This window comes from Panthera onca, chromosome C2, assembly GCF_046562875.1.
Source record: "Panthera onca isolate mPanOnc1 chromosome C2, mPanOnc1 haplotype 2, whole genome shotgun sequence".
In the NCBI taxonomy this organism is placed as follows: domain Eukaryota; kingdom Metazoa; phylum Chordata; class Mammalia; order Carnivora; family Felidae; genus Panthera; species Panthera onca.
The window spans coordinates 40,867,243-40,885,284 of record NC_138347.1 but is presented as its reverse complement, the minus strand read 5'-3'; the positions used below and the strand labels follow the sequence as shown (position 1 = coordinate 40,885,284).

The 18,042-nt window shown below is 33.9% G+C and overlaps 1 protein-coding gene across 15 annotated transcripts in view; it reads right to left on the bottom strand.

The window, feature by feature from the left end:
- Positions 1–18,042, bottom strand: part of CSNK2A2IP (casein kinase 2 subunit alpha' interacting protein) — a 517,960-nt gene that overhangs the window by 358,150 nt on the left and 141,768 nt on the right. For 4 of the 15 annotated variants that reach the window (XM_060640232.3, XM_078452912.2, XM_060640229.3 and 1 more), the window contains exons 1-2: positions 14,599–15,193; positions 13,505–13,758 (exon numbers count right to left, since the gene is read on the bottom strand). The exons of 1 other annotated variant lie outside the window; for it this stretch is intronic. The gene's annotated coding sequence lies outside the window, so the exon portion shown is untranslated. Of the gene's footprint in view, positions 1–13,504; positions 13,759–14,598; positions 15,263–18,042 lie in introns of those variants that run through there. 10 more of the 15 variants (XM_078452913.2, XM_078452911.2, XM_078452914.2 and 7 more) reach the window with 7 other exon arrangements.

Sequence of the window (18,042 nt, the reverse complement as noted above, 5' to 3'; positions counted from 1 at the left end):
ATTTTCACTGAGACAGAACCCTGGATGGCTATAGAGGATCCCCTCAACTATTCAGCAGAGAAATTATCAATGCATGCACATGAGGAAATTACTCAAAACTAGGGAGAAAAAAATATCAAGAACAATGCTTGGAACTAACACAGGGTCAGAAAGAGTCCTTTTCACATCACTGAGACTAAGAAACCTCATCATTTAGAGATAATGAGGTGGACCACTCAGGAAGGTCTTGCCTCAATGATAAGGAAAAATAATAACCCTAAATTAGCTCTAGCAAACAAATATAAAAAGGAAAACCAGAAAGCATCAAACTGTTCCAAAGTAACTTAACTGTATCCTGGAATGAAATTCAAGAATATTTACAGAAATACAAAAGATATCCAGCACTCAGAAAGTAACATTCACAATGTATGGCCTTCAGTCAAAGATTACCAAGCTTGCAAACAAGCAGGAAGGCAGGACCCATAATGAGAAGTAGAATCAATAAAATGAATTGACCCAGAACTAATCCAGGTGTTAGAATTAGTAGAGAAGGATGATAAAATGACTTTAATAACTATGTTCAATATGTAAAAATTAAATAGAAACATGAAAGATCTAAAAAGATCCATATCTACTTTCTAGAGATAAAAACTACAGCAAAAGTAGTTTGCTGAGATGAAAAATATACAGGATAGAATTAAGTAGAATAGGCAATAAAAAAAAACAGACTAGTAAACTAGAGGACATAATAGAACTATTAAAAACAAAACAGAGGAAAAAATAACATTAAAAAATAAAGAGAATCAATTAACTGTGGAACAAGTTCAAGCAACCTAATATACAAACTTAAAAGATACAAACACTCCATTTAACATCAAAATCCAAATTCTTTTCAAGATCAAACAGACCATTTGCCAATAAAGACCATAGTTTAAGTCATAAAACAAGTCTCAATAAATTCAAAAGCATTCAATCCATAAAAATCTTCTCTGACCACAGTGGAATTAAAATCTGGAGTGCCTGGGTGGCTCAGTTGGTTAAGTGTCTGACTTTGGCTCAGGTCATGATCTCATGGTCTGTGAGTTCCAGCCCTGTGTTGGGCTCATTGCTGACAACTCAGAGCCTGGAGCCTGCTTCAGATCCTGTGTCTCCCTCTCTCTGTCTGCCCCTCCCCCACTCATGCTCTGTCTCTATCTCTCAAAAATAAATAAACATTAAAATAAATTTGTAAAGTAATCAATAATAGAACAATCTCTAGAAATCATCACATATTTAAAAAATAAAAATACACTTCCAAATAACCCATGCATCAAAGAAGAAACTTGAAGAAAAATTAGAAAGTATTTTAAATTAATTTTTTGAAAAAATACCAGAAAGCAATACTAATGGGGAAATTTATAGCACTAAATGCTTATATTAGAAGTCATATCAATGACCTCAGTTTCCACCTTTAGAAACTAGAAAAAGAAAAGCAAATAAAGCCCAAAGCAAGTGGAAGGAATAATAAAGACCAATATTCCTCATTATAGGTACAAAAATTGTAAACAAAGTTTTAGAAAATAGAATCTTACATATGGATACAGATATATAGATATATGTAAAGATTCATGTATCTGACCAAATAGGGATTAATCCTAAAAAGGCAGATTGTTATAACATTTGAAAATCAATGTAATTCACCATATTAACAGAATTAAAAAAAATTATAATGTCAGTAGTAGTAAAAACTTTTGACAAAATCCAATATTCATCTTATTCCTGATTTTTAAAAAATACAGCTAATATAAATCCTGCACAAAAACTAAATACTTTCTTTTTAAGTTCAGTAACAAAACAAGCATATTCACTCTTGCCACATCTATTCAACATTGTACTGACATTTCTAGCTACTGTAATTATTCACCTGAGAAAGGCATTTTTATGTAAATAAAGAAATAAACCTGTCTATTTGCAGTTGATATTGTTGTCTGGAAGAGATTCTGATGGAATTTACCAAGAGCTGCTAGTCATGATAAATTACTTCTCAAAATTGCCAGATACAAGATCAATCTATAAAAATCAATTGTACTCCTAATTAGTAGTAATGAATAATAGAAAACTAATTTAAAAAAACTATTTACAATATTATCAAATGAAATTCTTAGGTATAAATTTGACAAAAGATGTGAAATGTACAATGAAAAAGCAAAATGATGGGGCGCCTGGGGGGCTCAGTCAGTTAAGCCTCTGACTTTGGCGGTTTGTGGTTCAAGCCCAGCGTCAGGCTTTGTGCTGACAGCTCAGAGCCTGGAGCCTGCTTCAGATTCTGCGTCTCCCTCTCTCTCTCTGCCCCTCCCTCGCTCACGCTATGTCTCTCTCTCTCTGTCAAAAATGAATAAACGTTAAAGAAAAAATTTTTAAATAAAAAAAAGAAAACAAAAAATGTTGCTGAGTAAATTATTAAAAGATCTAAAGAAATGGAAAGATAAAAGTTGTTCATGGATCAGAAGATTGAATATTGTTAAGATACTAATTCTCCCCAAATTGATTTATAGATTCAACGCAATCACAATCAAAATTCCATCAGGCATTTTAATAGAAATTAAAAGGCCAATTCTAAAATCTATATACAAATACAAAGGACCTAGAACATCCAAAACAATTTTGAAATGTAAAAATTAATTTGGAGAGCTAACACCACATGATCTCAAGACTTACAAAGATACAGTGTTCAAGATAAGGTAGTGCTGGCTTTAAGATAGCCTCACAGAACAATGAAATAGAATAGATCTCTACCAAAAAATAAAAGCAAACAAGCAAACAAACAAACAAACAAAAACACCTGATCTTCTTTGAGAAAAGTATAATAGCAATTCAATGGAAAAGGGCTGTCTTTTCAACCAGAGACCAAAAATTTGATCCATTCCTTATACTGTATACATATTTATACTCATGTTTATATATAAACAAAACCTGAAAATGGGTCATAAACCTAAATGTGAAACATAAACTATAAAATTTCTAAAAATTTCTATAAAATGTATGACTTTGGGTTAGGTCAACATTTCTTAGACAAGGACATCAAAATCACCATTTCTAAAAGAAAAAATTAGGTTGAACTTTACTGAAATTAAAAAAACAAAAACAAAAACAAAACCCTTCTGCTCTTCAAATGACTGTTAGGAAGGTGAAAAGACATACCACAGACTAGGACATGGGGCTCAAATTCACAAACTGAGAAATCATGCATGACCTGAGCCAAAATCAAGAGAGTTGGATGCTCAACCGACTGAGCCACCCAGGCACTCCCTTCCTCATTATTTACAGCCAAACCTCTTGAATTATGGTCTACACTCACCCACTCTACTTTTATACCACCATCACCCAGCACTGTTGGATCAGTATCACCCATTCTATACCAAATACAGACTTAGAAAATGATGATGATATTAATTAATGATTATAGGAGCTACCTTTTACTGAGTTTTATACAAAAGTCTACATTTCAATACGGTATTGACTAAAAAGCAATACACTGTCTGAAGACCTGCCTAATTTTTAAAAAAAATTTTTTAAATGTTTATTTCTTTTTGAGAGAGAGATAGAGTGCAAGCGGGGGAGGGGCAGAGAGAGAGGGAGACACAATCTGAAGTGGGTTCCAGTCTCTGAGTTGTTAACACAGAGCCCAAAGCAGGGCTCAAACCCACAAACCCTGAGATCATGACCTGAGCCAAAGTCAGACACTGAACTGACTGAGCCATCCAGGAGCCCCCAAGACCTGCCTAATTTAAAGGCTCCCTGTAAATGACTATGGAACTCGAAAGGTCATGTATCCTCTTAGTCCTATTTCTTTATTTACTAAATAGAAGTATTAAGTCAGATAATCTATAAAATCACCTTCAGTCAATGTCTTAAAAAAAAAAAAAGTTTTGATTGTCTACTTGTAGAGCATAAGTTTTTATCAAGTGTTAAACACAAAAACCCTCAAACACATATTTTCTATATTTTCCCCTACCATCCCCTTTCCCATAACCTACATGCTCAAATATAAGGTAAATTTCTTTTCCTCAAAATGATCCCTCAAAAAAAAATGAGTTAGCTTAAAATCAATATTTCCAAATGGTGCTTTCTTAATTTCTTTGTCTTGAATGGCATTTCAGGGCCCAGGAGAAGATATGAGCCCAAAATTGCCTTCATCAGTGTTAGTTTTATATGTGTATATATTTAGATATGTGATGATAGATGGACAGATGCATAGATAGATAGATAGATAGATATAAATAGAGAGATAGATATAGACAGGTAGTTAATAAGACTGAAATTTAAAATAATGGAATTGTAGAAAATTAACACATTACCGGATTCTGACCACACAATTCCAAGTGTTGGTATTGTAGTAAAGAAGATCACTTTTAAAAGCGAAATGATAAATGATTATATTGTGGAGATTAACAAAAATACTATAAATCTTAATGTTATGTAAATGAATACTTATATCATGAGATAAAATTTCCAGTAAGCATCATAAACAGATACCAAGTATAGATGATGGGTTCTAAAAAGCTGGTGACTCAAAAGAAAGTCTCCAATGATGAAAAATTAATGGCATTTCATGAAATATGAAATTTTTAAAAATTAGCAGTTTAAAATTAACTCAGTGTTTGCTAAAATATATGATTTTAAATGTCTTTGTAACTCAATAAATTGACCTTCTAATAAGGCAAATGGGAGCTACCTTACATTCAATGTTGCTTTAAATTAGGCATAAAAGCTCTAGTATAATATTATTCTGACATGAAAAAAGACTATATATTGTTAAGTATAAAGTTTTTTTAAACAGCATAAATGAGGTATCATTTTGTAATAAAAAAATGTCTATCTATACAAAACTACCTCTTGGTAAGATGTTATCACTTGGTGGTAGATGAGTAAAGGTAAGCTTTTTATCTTCTGTTTTTCTCTCTGTACAAATTTTCTATAAGCATTGTAATCATTTTGATATTAGAAAAATGAAAGACAAGACATCCACATCTTTGAAGCCCTGTCCGCTTTGCCCCATTTATTTCATGCCATAAGATGTTATTCATTTGTAGCATCTCACTTTGGTATATTACTTTTAATTTACTCCATACTTTTTAATATAACTGATACCTATGTTGCTTTAAATTGGTAATTGAAGGATAAGAAAAATCCTATACTGCATATGTTCAAGTCATAAAAATACTCTGAGTGAACCAGAAGAAGCCAATGATCAACATTTCTTTGATTTCTAATATTAGATCATTAACTCAGTTTTAGTTCTTGTCTTATTTTTAATTCAACAGAGTTAAAGAGGTTCTGGGTCAATGTTCTGGGTGAATCAGAGAATCAAGCTTTGTTCCCTTCCTTGGATCCTGAAAATGTGAGTGTGCACATCTATTGCAGGAAGGGAGGGGAAAGCGAAGGACAGAGACCAGCAGATCCCTATGGAGGCAGAAGGACATAGAGCAGCAGCCTTGGATAATGAAGGGACAAACTGAGTGGCTCCCTGGGTGGGTCTTCTGTTTTGAAATCTATAGCTCTGCATTCTCACTTAATGTCCTCTATGGTTTCTTAATGTTTACTCTGGTTCTCTGTTGTAATTTGTCTCCTAGAGATGAAAGATGAAGATGGCTAGTCTGGTAAGATCCTCTTTCAACATCTGGTGTTTACTACAGCTCTGTGAAGTTTACTTTTTTTCCCTCATCATTGCATTTAGTCTATGTGTTTCCTTAAGTCCAACAATTTTACAGACATTGTAAAAAATAAAATATTAGTGTCCCCAATTTTTTCTCTTACCCATCTCCTGTTTTTGCCCTCTGCCCACCCCAGTAAACACAAAGACAGTGTTAGCAATGAATCCCTCAAAGAAGGCATGTCAATTGATCAACCAATGTATACTTTTCACTGAGTCACTCTGTGAATTAGACCTTGGTTCACAAGACTAAGATATTTATGAAAACTCAAAGCTAGTTCAGAAAATAACTAAAGTATGAATCAAAACTGAACTGACAACTCAGGGACAGGGAAAAGTGCAAAAAAGAAAAAAACACATCATGATGAATCTGACCTTTCAAGAAAGGGAAAGTTTAATGAGGAAGCCAGCAGGGCATCGTAGGTTGGAGAAAGAGCGCAGAGGTGAAGATAAAGGTGTATATTTTGGTATGCAGTGAACAACCGTGCCTGGAATAGGCTGGGTTTTGTTACTGAAAAATGTGATGAAAGGAAGATTGTATCACCAGCTTTATTGAGGAGTAGTGAGAAGAAGGTGATTAGAGATTATGTATGATCCGGAAGACTAGACTTAAAAGTATGGCCTTGTACAATAGACAATTTATATCTACCACAATATTTTAGAAAACAATGCATCATAATAAAATTATTATTTTATACTAGATTGGCAATGAATTGAAGAAGAGAATGAAAAGGGGAGAGAAGGGTCAAGAAAATGTGTTAGAAAACTTTTGGAATAATTGGCATATGAGGTAATGGAACCTGGATTCCAGTGGTGGTTGATAATGAAGCAGAGGGAGTATGTAAAGAAAGAAAATAAAAAATAAAATTAATAATTGGTGACAGATTGGGTTATGGGAATGGAAAAAGTATAAGGGGTTGGAGATGTCCTGAAGCATTAAAGGATTATGGTACTAAAGACAGAAATGGAAACCTTGGAATGGGACTCATGTCACAGGAATTGTGCTATCCATATTCTTCTTGCTAATTTTTGGTTAAGTAGCTGCCAGCTAGTTCCAAAAAGGACTTCATGGTACTGACTTAGAAGTGATCCCCCCTCCAAAAAAAAAAAAGTCCTGGACACACATTTATAAGAGAGTATCTGCACAAAAGAATACAAAAGAGTTTTCAGAAAGCCTAAAAATTGCATTTTCCAATACAGAGTTGAATATTCCCATTATCTTTTAGATATACCTGTCATGCCAAATGTTACCTTGTTTGTCTTACTTACATGACACTAAAATTCATATGTTCCTAACAATTGTTTTCACTTAACTTGAAATAAAAAAAAATTAATGCACATTTTCTATAGTTTCTTCTGGTTCTACATGCAGAGCCTCTGAATTTTAACAGTCCTTTTGAAGTCTAACTGAAATAGGCAATACACTGTGTTCACCGATATCATTTTGAAACTGTCTGACCCATTATTACATAAAGATGAGCGTTTCGCTTAATAAAGCCTTAGAGTAACACAATTTGTTACACCATAATTAAAGATGGACACATCTGTTCCATTTTAATTCAAACCCCTTTGAACATAATTACATAAAGCTGCAAGAAGAGAAATTCTCAGTCTTAGAAATTTACTATAAAAAAAAAAAAATCATTCCTTCTACAGAAACTACATGGTCAAAGGACAATTTGTAAAATGAAGTCAAATAGATGTCTCTCACTCTGTATCAAAGCATGAAATAAAGCTAAGACCCCAGATTAAAGTACTGTCCCCATATGAAAGCCATAATTAGTTAAGGAAACCCAGGTGAAGGACAATGTTTATAGTAAGTCCTAGCATTCCATCCCCGTGGAGGGGTACTATCTTTTATTTTCTGAGCCCACAGATACATAACAAAGGAAGAAACAAATATGAAGGATAGTTAAATGGGGGAAAACAGGAGATATTGAACATTTATGTGTCATCTTTAAGCCGCCTACTAAATTCTAAATTTTTAGTCATATTAGTCTCATAGACCTTTCTTAAAAAATAGTACATCCTTTTGATAAAGTCCTAGTCATTATATCCAAAATAGTTCTTAGGTTAATAATAATCAGATGTATAAATAAAGAAAGCAGAGGTAAAGGAAACCCTGTAATTTCAGAATGAATTCTGAGAATTTAATAACATGAGTTAAATGGTAAGCCATGCACACAAATATCCCTGAAATGTGGGCTGTTAGTCTGTTTTATTTATGTTTCTATATCCTGAAGATGGCTTAATGAGGAGATGCAATCAGGATTAGCTAAGCAGTGAGAACTTGGAGGGAACAGGGTGGCAGTAAGATTTATATAAATATTTGCAGAGACGAGCAGATGCTCACATAATCCAGACAATGTGTGTGCACTTCATTTTAAAATAAAATAAAACAGTTGAAAGCCAAAATATAATTAATCAGAGGAAGTGCTTTAATCAACATCTTCCAATCCTTAAGCACTGCTAAAAAGATTAAAGAAACATAGAAGAAATTAAAATATGATATTCAAAAGGAAACCAGAATTAATCTATTCCTGACATTCTCCTTTTATTTCAGATGTGGGATGGAGAATGCAATTAATATGCATTTCCAATTGCTGCCAACTAGGGAAATTTCCTAGGTGTTTAAGCTACTAAATAAATCACCTAAGACTTACTGTATAATTTACAATGTAGTAATGATAGCTCTCTCTTCATTATTAATTTATTAGGAGTAATGTGTATGCTTGCCCTTATATCCTGTAGTTCTAAACAGGGATCTTTCCAGTGGAATACAAGAGAGCAAATTTAAATGGGTGTCAGTTTGATATTCATAGGTAACCTACAAAGATAAAAAGAAGTTGCATATCAAGAAAGGAATTAGTATATCAAATCCATGTAGATACCCAAATTTGACATTTATCTAACTTTAAACTCAGTTTGGGGCTCAGTTCTTCCAAACTCAGAATCTCTCTTGCAAGTATTTCTGTTGTTTTCTGCCCAAGATTTGACAAGCTGCTCAATATGAACCTATGATTATTACTAAAGTTTGGAGAACATCTTTAAACAGAGAATTTTCAAACAATGTCTCAAGGAAATAAAAAGCACATGCCTTCATGGCAAGTTAAATATATATAAACATTTTAAGCTCAGAGCCTTTGCCCTTTCCACAAACAAAATTTTATTGGTGAGAGTAAATTATTTCATATGGACCTCCAGAATATTATAAACAGTTTTGAACACAAGATGGACCCCTACAGACAGTCAACAGTTTACTACTGTTAATTTCAAGAATATCTTTTCACTAGAACTTGAGCCTAGTTCCAGTTTCTAGCAGAAATATTATTAATATCTACTAAAATTCTACCAAAAAGTCTCTAGCATTTGGGCCTACAAGTCATGAAATCTTAAAAATGTAATCCTGCGAAACACTGCCAAAATTATTCTTATTAAAATGTCAGAGATTGGAATTTCGTATTATGCGTCCTCCTATAAATAAATCTTAAAAATAATAGAGAAGAATGATTGACCTGAGAGATCCATTGTGAAATCTAGACTGGGAAAATGAAAACAACTATGTGACAATTTCTTCTGTGTTCCATCACAGTTAAGGTAACTTTAAAGTTCACACTGTAGTTATTTGCTTCTTAGATGGTAGCTGTTTGATATTCTATTCTAGCAAACGAACAACATACCAAACAGCTAGTATATAACTGAAAAGAAGAAAAAGATTCTTGTCTCTGTCTCTAGATGGCTTTGGACATTTATTTAGTAATTTATGTGCAATGGCCTTTTGACCCCCAAATTACTGACCCTGTGTACTTCATTGTAACATGAATTTGCTATTATTAAAATAGTCAATATTTTATTATCAGAAAATTCTGAAAAGTTGCCCTCTTTGATTTATATATCGATGTCATTCTTTATCAAATAGCATTATGTTATACTCAAATTAATGACTTTCACATAATGAATTCAACTAATGATTTCTAACCAAGTCCAGGGATAATGCTTATTAGGAATATGGCCATTTCTGTCAACGGACTCACTGGAAAGATAAGAAGCAGAGTCTAGTTATACAAATGTCCCCTTTATTCTGTCTCTTTTTTCTCATTTCTTATCAGTGCACCACAGGAAGGGAAATAGAGTTTAATTATTGTGGTTGTTGAAAATCATTATCATCATCTACCAAGTTTATCAATTGTCATAAGGAAGTCAGAAATTAAGTTCTGTTGGGGATTCTGAGACTGGGACACAATATCTGGAGATCTGAGTCTCATCTCTGCCATTATTTGCTTTGTAATCTTCTGCATGGGCCATGTCTTTAAGATGACAAGATTGGTTTAAGGGTAAGCCACCCCAAGGCACTTGTACTCTGGGCATTGTCAGCAGCAAGCCATGGCATAAACATAACCATATATGAAAATTCCTCATGAATCTGGAATTGTGCTGTCTGATAAGGCATCCCCTAGCCACACGTGGCTGTTTAAATGTACATATAAATAAACTAATACTAAATAAAATTTATAATTCTATTTCTCAGTCACACAAGCCAAACTTCAAATGTTCATAGTCCCATGTGGCTAACGGCTACCAGTAGAAAAGAAAATTTCACATAAATGGCTATCCCATATCCATCAATTCCTGAAACTGGGAATAATACACACCAAAATTATCAACCTGCAAAATTACCAACCTGTATCCAAGAATTAATGGATGTAACAGAGTCATTTATATACAGTTTTGTTTTGTTTTGTTTTAATCATGACTTACTCTTTTTTTCTAACAATGGGGAAAGATGTATGCAAATGACTCAATTTCCTTTTTAATAAAATAAATTCTGAATATAATATAGTTTCTCCATACTAAAGGATTTCTTAGTAATCATGCAAAACCCTCAAATCATATATCTATAGAACACTGAAGCAAAGATTTATCCCAAAGATTTTTTACTATGGTATATTAGTTGCTGATGATCCCACAAAAAGACACACACATAAACACACACACACCCCACATCTTTTTAAATAAAAACTATCAAACAAAACCAACACCAAAAATAACACATCTATGATAATACATAAGCAAACAATCTGAGAGTAATCTAAGTTTGGTGATTTAGATTTAATAGTACCTATTTAATGACTTATATGATTTTATATAACCTATTTATTAAGGGGCAGAATAGAGTGAATAAAAATATGCAATATATAACTAATTATAGAACACCACCATTGTTTTCAAACATACAAAAATGTATACCTTCAAATAAGTAGTATTCGCCTCAAGTAGTTACTTTTCAGAAAAATGAATTGCCTTTAGATTTTCTGAAACATTCTTATAAATAACATAAATGGTATCATATCTTAATACTTTGGGGACTTACTTTGTTTTTGAAAATAATTTAAGGTCATCTTAAGCCAAATCTGGATCATAACTTCTTGTTATAATCAAGGTGAAATTAAAAAGTAATAAGGCATTTCTTATGATAATGACAATAACAGTAAGAAGGATAATGATAAGGTAGCATTTATTGACTGTCCATAAATATCAAGAGGTGTTGAGTATTGGTAGTCTGCATAATTTTTTTTCCCCATCTTACAGATGAACAAACAGCTGTTCATAAAATGTCAAAGTTTGCCAAGTGTCACATGTCAGTCACAGCTAAGGTTAATTCTTAATGAGAAATTCCAAAAAATGTTTGTTTGTTTGTTTTTTTATAATTCCTTTTTTCATTCCACATTTATGTTATAACAATTTACATTATATCCTGATTCTGGTCAATATATACTGTACACTTTATGATATGATTTTCTTAAAGGAAGACAAGATATGAACCCAGTTATTCCTTGATATACATCTTGATGATTTTTAATGTAGAAAATCAATAAAACCCTTCAATGAAAATTAAAAGTCTTCAAATTATTGTTCATTATAATTAGATATTAGATCATTTGGTGTGGTTTTCGTAAATTTAACATGGTTATTTTTTATCTTAACTGAAATGTAAATATGCGACCAGAAAAATTTGCAATGTGAAAAAAAATAGGAAAAATCATTTGGGTGTATAAGTCTTAGTATATTTACAAAAGACTGACAAAATTTGATATGAACTACTAAATTTGCTTATCTAGCATACAAACTTTGATTCCAGTGTATTAATTTGTGAAGTTGGTGCATAGCTTTAAAATATAACTTAGAATGATTATCTCACGTACAATTCAATAAGACAAGGGCTCATATAAATATCATGTACCATTGAACACTATCAATTAAGTATATAAACCTAGGATAAAGCTGCTCATGTGGCATACTAGACAAAGTGGAATTATTACAGACAGTTTGTATCAATTAAGAAAGTTCAAGCAGTTATTTAAATACTTGAGGCTATCCATTAGCCTTCAAAGCTCAAAGAAATCACTAAAACGTAATTATATCCAGCCTGGTGATTTGGCACTTAAGTTTATAAGAGGTTATGAAAGCCTCACAGGTCATGATTGAACAAATAGCTCCTGATCACCGCACTAGTGATATCTTAGAAGAACAAGATTATAGAGAAGACATCCTGGCATTTAAAAATGTCTGTGCTGTTTTTCAAAAGGAAGATTTGAAACGGCAACCATTATGCTAGAAACAATGCCAATGAATCAGCATAAAATATATCATTTGTAAACAATTCAGTTTCTAACAATGTGTGCATAAACCATATGTAACTTTTCTTTTTTAAACGGGGGTATGCTATAAATCTCAAATTCAATCTCAGAAGCAGCATTAACCAGTACCTCCTCTCTTAGAAGTTTCCTTTCTAGATGTGTCTTAACCCATTTAATCATGCTCCTAAATACTACCTCCTGACAGGCAATTAAGACTCTGTAAGTATTCAGAATATACATCTGTGTACCCATTTCTTTTGAACCAAGAAAAGAAAATTACTTAGCTATAATTCTTACTCTCAGTGAGTCGTAATTACCATGACTTGAAACCTTTTGAGCTCAAGTGCTCTAGTGCATTTGAGATATATATATGTATATGTATATACACTCCATCCAGCAAATTTCAAGTTATTTGGTGTCCTCACAAATAGGCAAATGCACCTCCAATTCTTAAAGTCCAAAGTATATCTAAAATTATCAGCTTTACATTTCAAGATAGGCATAAAACAGCTAATGGAGACAGTTATAATGATGACCCAGAGAAGATCAAGAAGAAAAGTGAAAAAACAAAAACAAAAACAAAAACAAAACAAACAAAAAACCTTCAATAGTTCTCAAATAAAGTGTCTCTCCACTTAAGGACACAACCTTAAGTTTTCACCCCCATAATTGGGAACTGTTCTGAATAACAGTTCTTTTACCCAAGAATTATATGGTTTGTCAATGTTCAAAGATTTACAAAGAGTACTGAATCTATGCTGAAAATAATTTAACTGTGGGTGATTCAGAATTCCTTCAGGATTTTTTCTCTGCCTTTAGCATCATCATTGAACACATACATCATAATCATTGCACAATCTTGTAGGTGCAGAATACATAGGAAATGCAGTTTTCCCGTACATACATACATACATACATACTTTTCTGTACATATATGGGAATAAATCTGCTTTTAATTTACTTACTGAACATTTATCTCTTAATCATAAAATCAAAGATTGGTACAAAAGTTTATTCATTGGCACGTTTTACATGTTGGGTTTTCAGGTCAACAGGACTTCAGTATACACAGAAATAACAACACATGCATGTGTGCATACACACACACACACACACACACACACACACACACACAAAGACTTTAACACACCCTTATATGTATATCATATAAACAGCCATGTAACCAAGAACTCACCAACACACTCTAGCTGCTGAAACTTCCTTCTCATCACTAATGTTGTAGTAACTCCTGAGTCTTCATTAATTTTCACTGGTGGGAAAATAAATGTCCAGGATCTCCATTACCCCATTGCTTCAATCCTTGGTGCCATGAGAACTTTGATGGCCTACCCTCATTGCTGGAAGATGAGGGTGGGGAGTATGACCAGGAGGCTGTGTTTCCACTCCCACCTGTAAGCCCACTTCACAATGGAAGATGTGTTCCAGAATCTTGGGTTAGAAATTAGAATAAATTTTTCCATAGAAATAAAAGTCTGAATAGCTGAGACTTCTCAGATAATGAGTGTTACAGTTCAGTTACTTTACAGGATTTTGTGGACTGGTCAGGATAAACTACCTCATACAATATCAATGTTATTAGAAAAATGCTTTTGGACTGTTGACATCACTTAAAAAGCAATTTTTAAAACATGTATTGTTCATAATTTGGGACTGTCCATAATTAAAAACACAAAGAAATCAAAGTTACTATTCTATAAAATCATAGAATTTTAGTGGACATATTTTTCAAATATTTGCACTGACAAATGATTAAATTGCAAACAGTAAAGCCTTGGGAATAACCAGCTTTGTCCAAGATAGAGGAGATAAGAGAATAAAGCCATATATTCATGTGCATGATTTTTATTCTAACTCAATTGGCTGTATTGTTTTTTTCTTCTACAGACCTGATAACACTGCACAATTCTTTCCCTTCTTATCCAAATTATCACTTTTTTTTTGTTTATGCTAACTAGCATGTAATGAAATAAAGCAAAACCTTCTCTCGACCCCAGTTTCCACATTAACGACTACTCCATTTCTTTTTTACTCAGCAAAACTCTTTGAAAGTTGCCTTTATTTGTAATTTTCAATTTCTTTCCTCTCATTCTCTTCAACCCACTCCAATCAGGCCTAAAGCCCACTATTCTACCAAAACTACGCCTGCAAAGATTATTATTGACATCCTTGTTGTTCAATTCAATGGTTGGTCTCTGCCCTTGACATAATAGTAGCATTTGACACAGTTGACCATAGCGTATTTCTCAAAACATTTTCCAGGATACTTACTGTTCAGTTTTCCTTCTTTCTTATCACTTCATCTAATTTCTGGGTTCCTCTTCTCTGTCTACTTCCTTAGTGATCCTATGTAGTTCCAGGACTTTATGTTAGTACTTAAAAGACATTGTTCCATCATCTTATGGTGTCTATGGTTTCTGATTAGAAGTTTGTGATTTTACAAATCATTACTAGCCTGTAGGTAATGAGTCATTTTTCTACTGCTGTTTTCAAGATAGGTTTTCAAAAGTTTGACAATGATGATCACAGTTTGATTTATATTTACCTTGACCTGGATTGCTTAGCTTCTTGAATCTGAAGTATTGTGTATTTCACCAAATTGGAGAAACTTTCAGCCATTTTTTTTTTCAAATACTTTTTCTGGCCCTTTCTCTTTCCTCTCTTCTGGGCTCCAGTTACAATTGTGTTAGACTTTTTGATACTGCTCACAGATATTTAAGTCCCTCTTCAAATTTATGATCTTTATTTTCTACTTTTTCAGATTGAATAATTTCTACTGATCTTTCTTCAAGTTCATGGACTCTTTCTTTCTTTTGTCATCTCCATTCTTCTGTTAAGCCCATCCAGGGAATTCTTTAATTCAGATGCACTATTTTTCAGTTCTAGAATTTTCAGTGCATTCTTTTTTTATTTTTATTTTTTTTGTTTTTCTGCTAAGATTTTCCTTTCATCCAGTACAAGCATCTTTACTTTACCTCTCTGAGCAGTTAAAATTGCTACTTTAAAATCCTTGCCTGCTAATTCTAGCATCTGCATTATCTCAGGGTTGGCTTCCACTGGTTGTTATTTCTCTTTAGAATAGTCACATTTTCCTGATTTTTCTTAAGTTGAATAATTTCAGATTGCATTCAGGACATTATAAATGCCAAGTCGTGGAAGCTGTTTATTTTTTTCCTCCAAAAAGTAGAAAAATGTTTTCATCAGAGAGTTAATTTAATTTGACTCAAACTACAAACTGTCTCAGCAGAGGTAGCTCAAATATCAGTTCATTTCTTTTGTCTTTAGCTGAAATTTTTTTCAATCAAGTATGGCTCAAGTGTCAGCCAGAGATATCTTAGAGTTCATACATAAGGAGTAGGGATCCCCTCTTCCAGCTCTGTTTCCTCATTCACTTCTTATTCTTCTGTGGTTGCCCCAAACTCTTGTCTTATGATTCTTCAGGCCAGAAAAACTTAACCTTATTGCAACTGAAAACGGTCCTTGCAGAAACCACTGAAGATGGTACTCAAGCTAAAAGCCTTTGTAAAGATGAGGAAACTCACCCCATACCAGTTACTTCTAACAAGTTTCAATTTTCCTTTATAACCCATCTGGTTTGTTAACTGCTCAGAGCCTTTGTAGTAGCTGATTTTGGTGTTCGGTTTAGAATTCATAGTTCTTATTTGTAAGATGTAGATCTGTTAGACGACTACTCCAACATATTACTGGGAGCAAGCCTTCAATTCAACCTCATGACTTTAAACATTATATGCTGAAATCTCCTTAATTAATATCTCTACAAAGGTCCTTCCCAGACTCATAAATATGGAGTACAAACTGAGGGTTACTGGAGGGGTTGTGGGAGGGGGGTATGGGCTAAATGGGTAAGAGGCACTAAGGAATCTACTCCTGAAATCATTGTTGCACTACAGGCTAACTAATTTGGATGTAAATTTGAAAAAATAAAAAATAAAATTAAAAAAAAAGGTCCTTCCAGACTCATGTAGCTAACTGCCCACTCAAATTCCAATTGGCGCTCTGATAAAACACCTCAAACTTAATATATCATGTGTCAAAGATCAATCTCCTGATCTTTCATCCAACCCCGTCTGAGGAGGCTGCAACTACATCCTTCCAGTATCTCAAGACAGACAACTTTGTAGTTCCCTTGATTCCTCCCTTTCTCTCATATCCTTCATCCAGTCCAGTAGGAAATCCTGTTGGCTCCACCTTTAAAATATATTCAGAATCTAATCACTTGTGCTCATCTTCACAATGGCCACTATCGTTCCCTGCCTGGATTACAGTAATAGCTTCATTGTGACTATCCTTGCCCCCTCCATCTATATTTACCACAGTTGGCAGAATGATCCTTTGAAACAGCGAAGGATCACTTTACTCCTCAGCACTTTAATATAGTCTTGTTTTACTCAAAGTAAAAGATAAATTCTATAAAAATGAGTTGCAAGCCCTAGTGATCTGCACTTAACTACCTCTCTGACCTCCATCTCTTACTGCTCCAACTCTTTTTACTTTTTCTAGGACTTTTGTCCTGGCTGCTGCCTCTCTCAGGAATACTCTGGCCCAGAATACCAGGTTTGCTAACCTCCTAATGTCTATCACATGTCCGCTCAAATTTCACCTTAACACTGCAACGTACTCACCCCCAAACCAGTCTCCTAATCACTCTTATCGCGTGCTAGAATGTAAGCTCCATGAGGGCATCAATCCCTTCCCCCAGTGTCTCAAGTACATAGAACAGTGGCTGGCACATAATAACTGTTCTATAAACGTATGTTGAATAAATGAATGTCAAGCCCCATCCTGCCTAAATGGTAGGAAATAGAAAATCTTAGTCATTTCCAGCTCTTTTTGGTCATTTCAGGTTAAATGTAGTTCATTCAAAATTTCCCTCCCTCTTCTTTCTTCTCAACCCGGCATCTAATTTTAAACAGCTTACACAGAAGGGAAGGAGGCCAGAAGGGGATGTCTGGCCTGTAGCTGTTGACTGTACTACATTGTTTTATGCCAAGATGACCTCTGCCTCACCTGGCATCTGTTCCTGCACCTATTATCACTGCCATTCTCTAAGGTTCTGTCACTGCTCCATGGTCTGAGGTAGCATCAAACAACCAAAACTGAGAAGTCATTTTGGACTGCTGGTTCTTTCTGTCAGCAAATCTTGTACCCTCTTTGAAGGTAGTGGGGGAAAAAAATGAGCTCTTTTCCCATGCTTCTCTGAAGTTCCAAACTCCCTAAATCTTTATCAAGATTTTATTGTCTTAGATAACTCAAAAAGCCATCAGGACTCCCCTTGTCCATATAGGAAGTATTAAAAGAGTGATGCCTGCTGATACTCCAGAACTACCCCCCTCTACTTTTGGATATCCACACTTATCAATACCCCCTCCCCCTGTTTTAAAATAACCCTGAATAGAGAACAGAAGCAGAGCCTGGGCCCAGCCCTAAGCTATCTTGCTTTCTTGTCTGTTCTATTCTCTTCTACAGTTCAGAGGAGCTCCTGGCAGGAGTGAAGGGACTTCTGAACTGGATAACAAATATTCTTCCTACATACTTCCTTCTTGCATAGGAAGTCAACTTTGAGTTTAAAAGCCAAGGATTTTCTGCCTTTCTTTTTTCTTCCAATCCTCCAATGATAACATTCAATGACTAATTTCTGGGTGCCTGCACTGGAATGAAGAGTCTCAAGGCCCAAGAAAAGAAAATCAAAGAAGT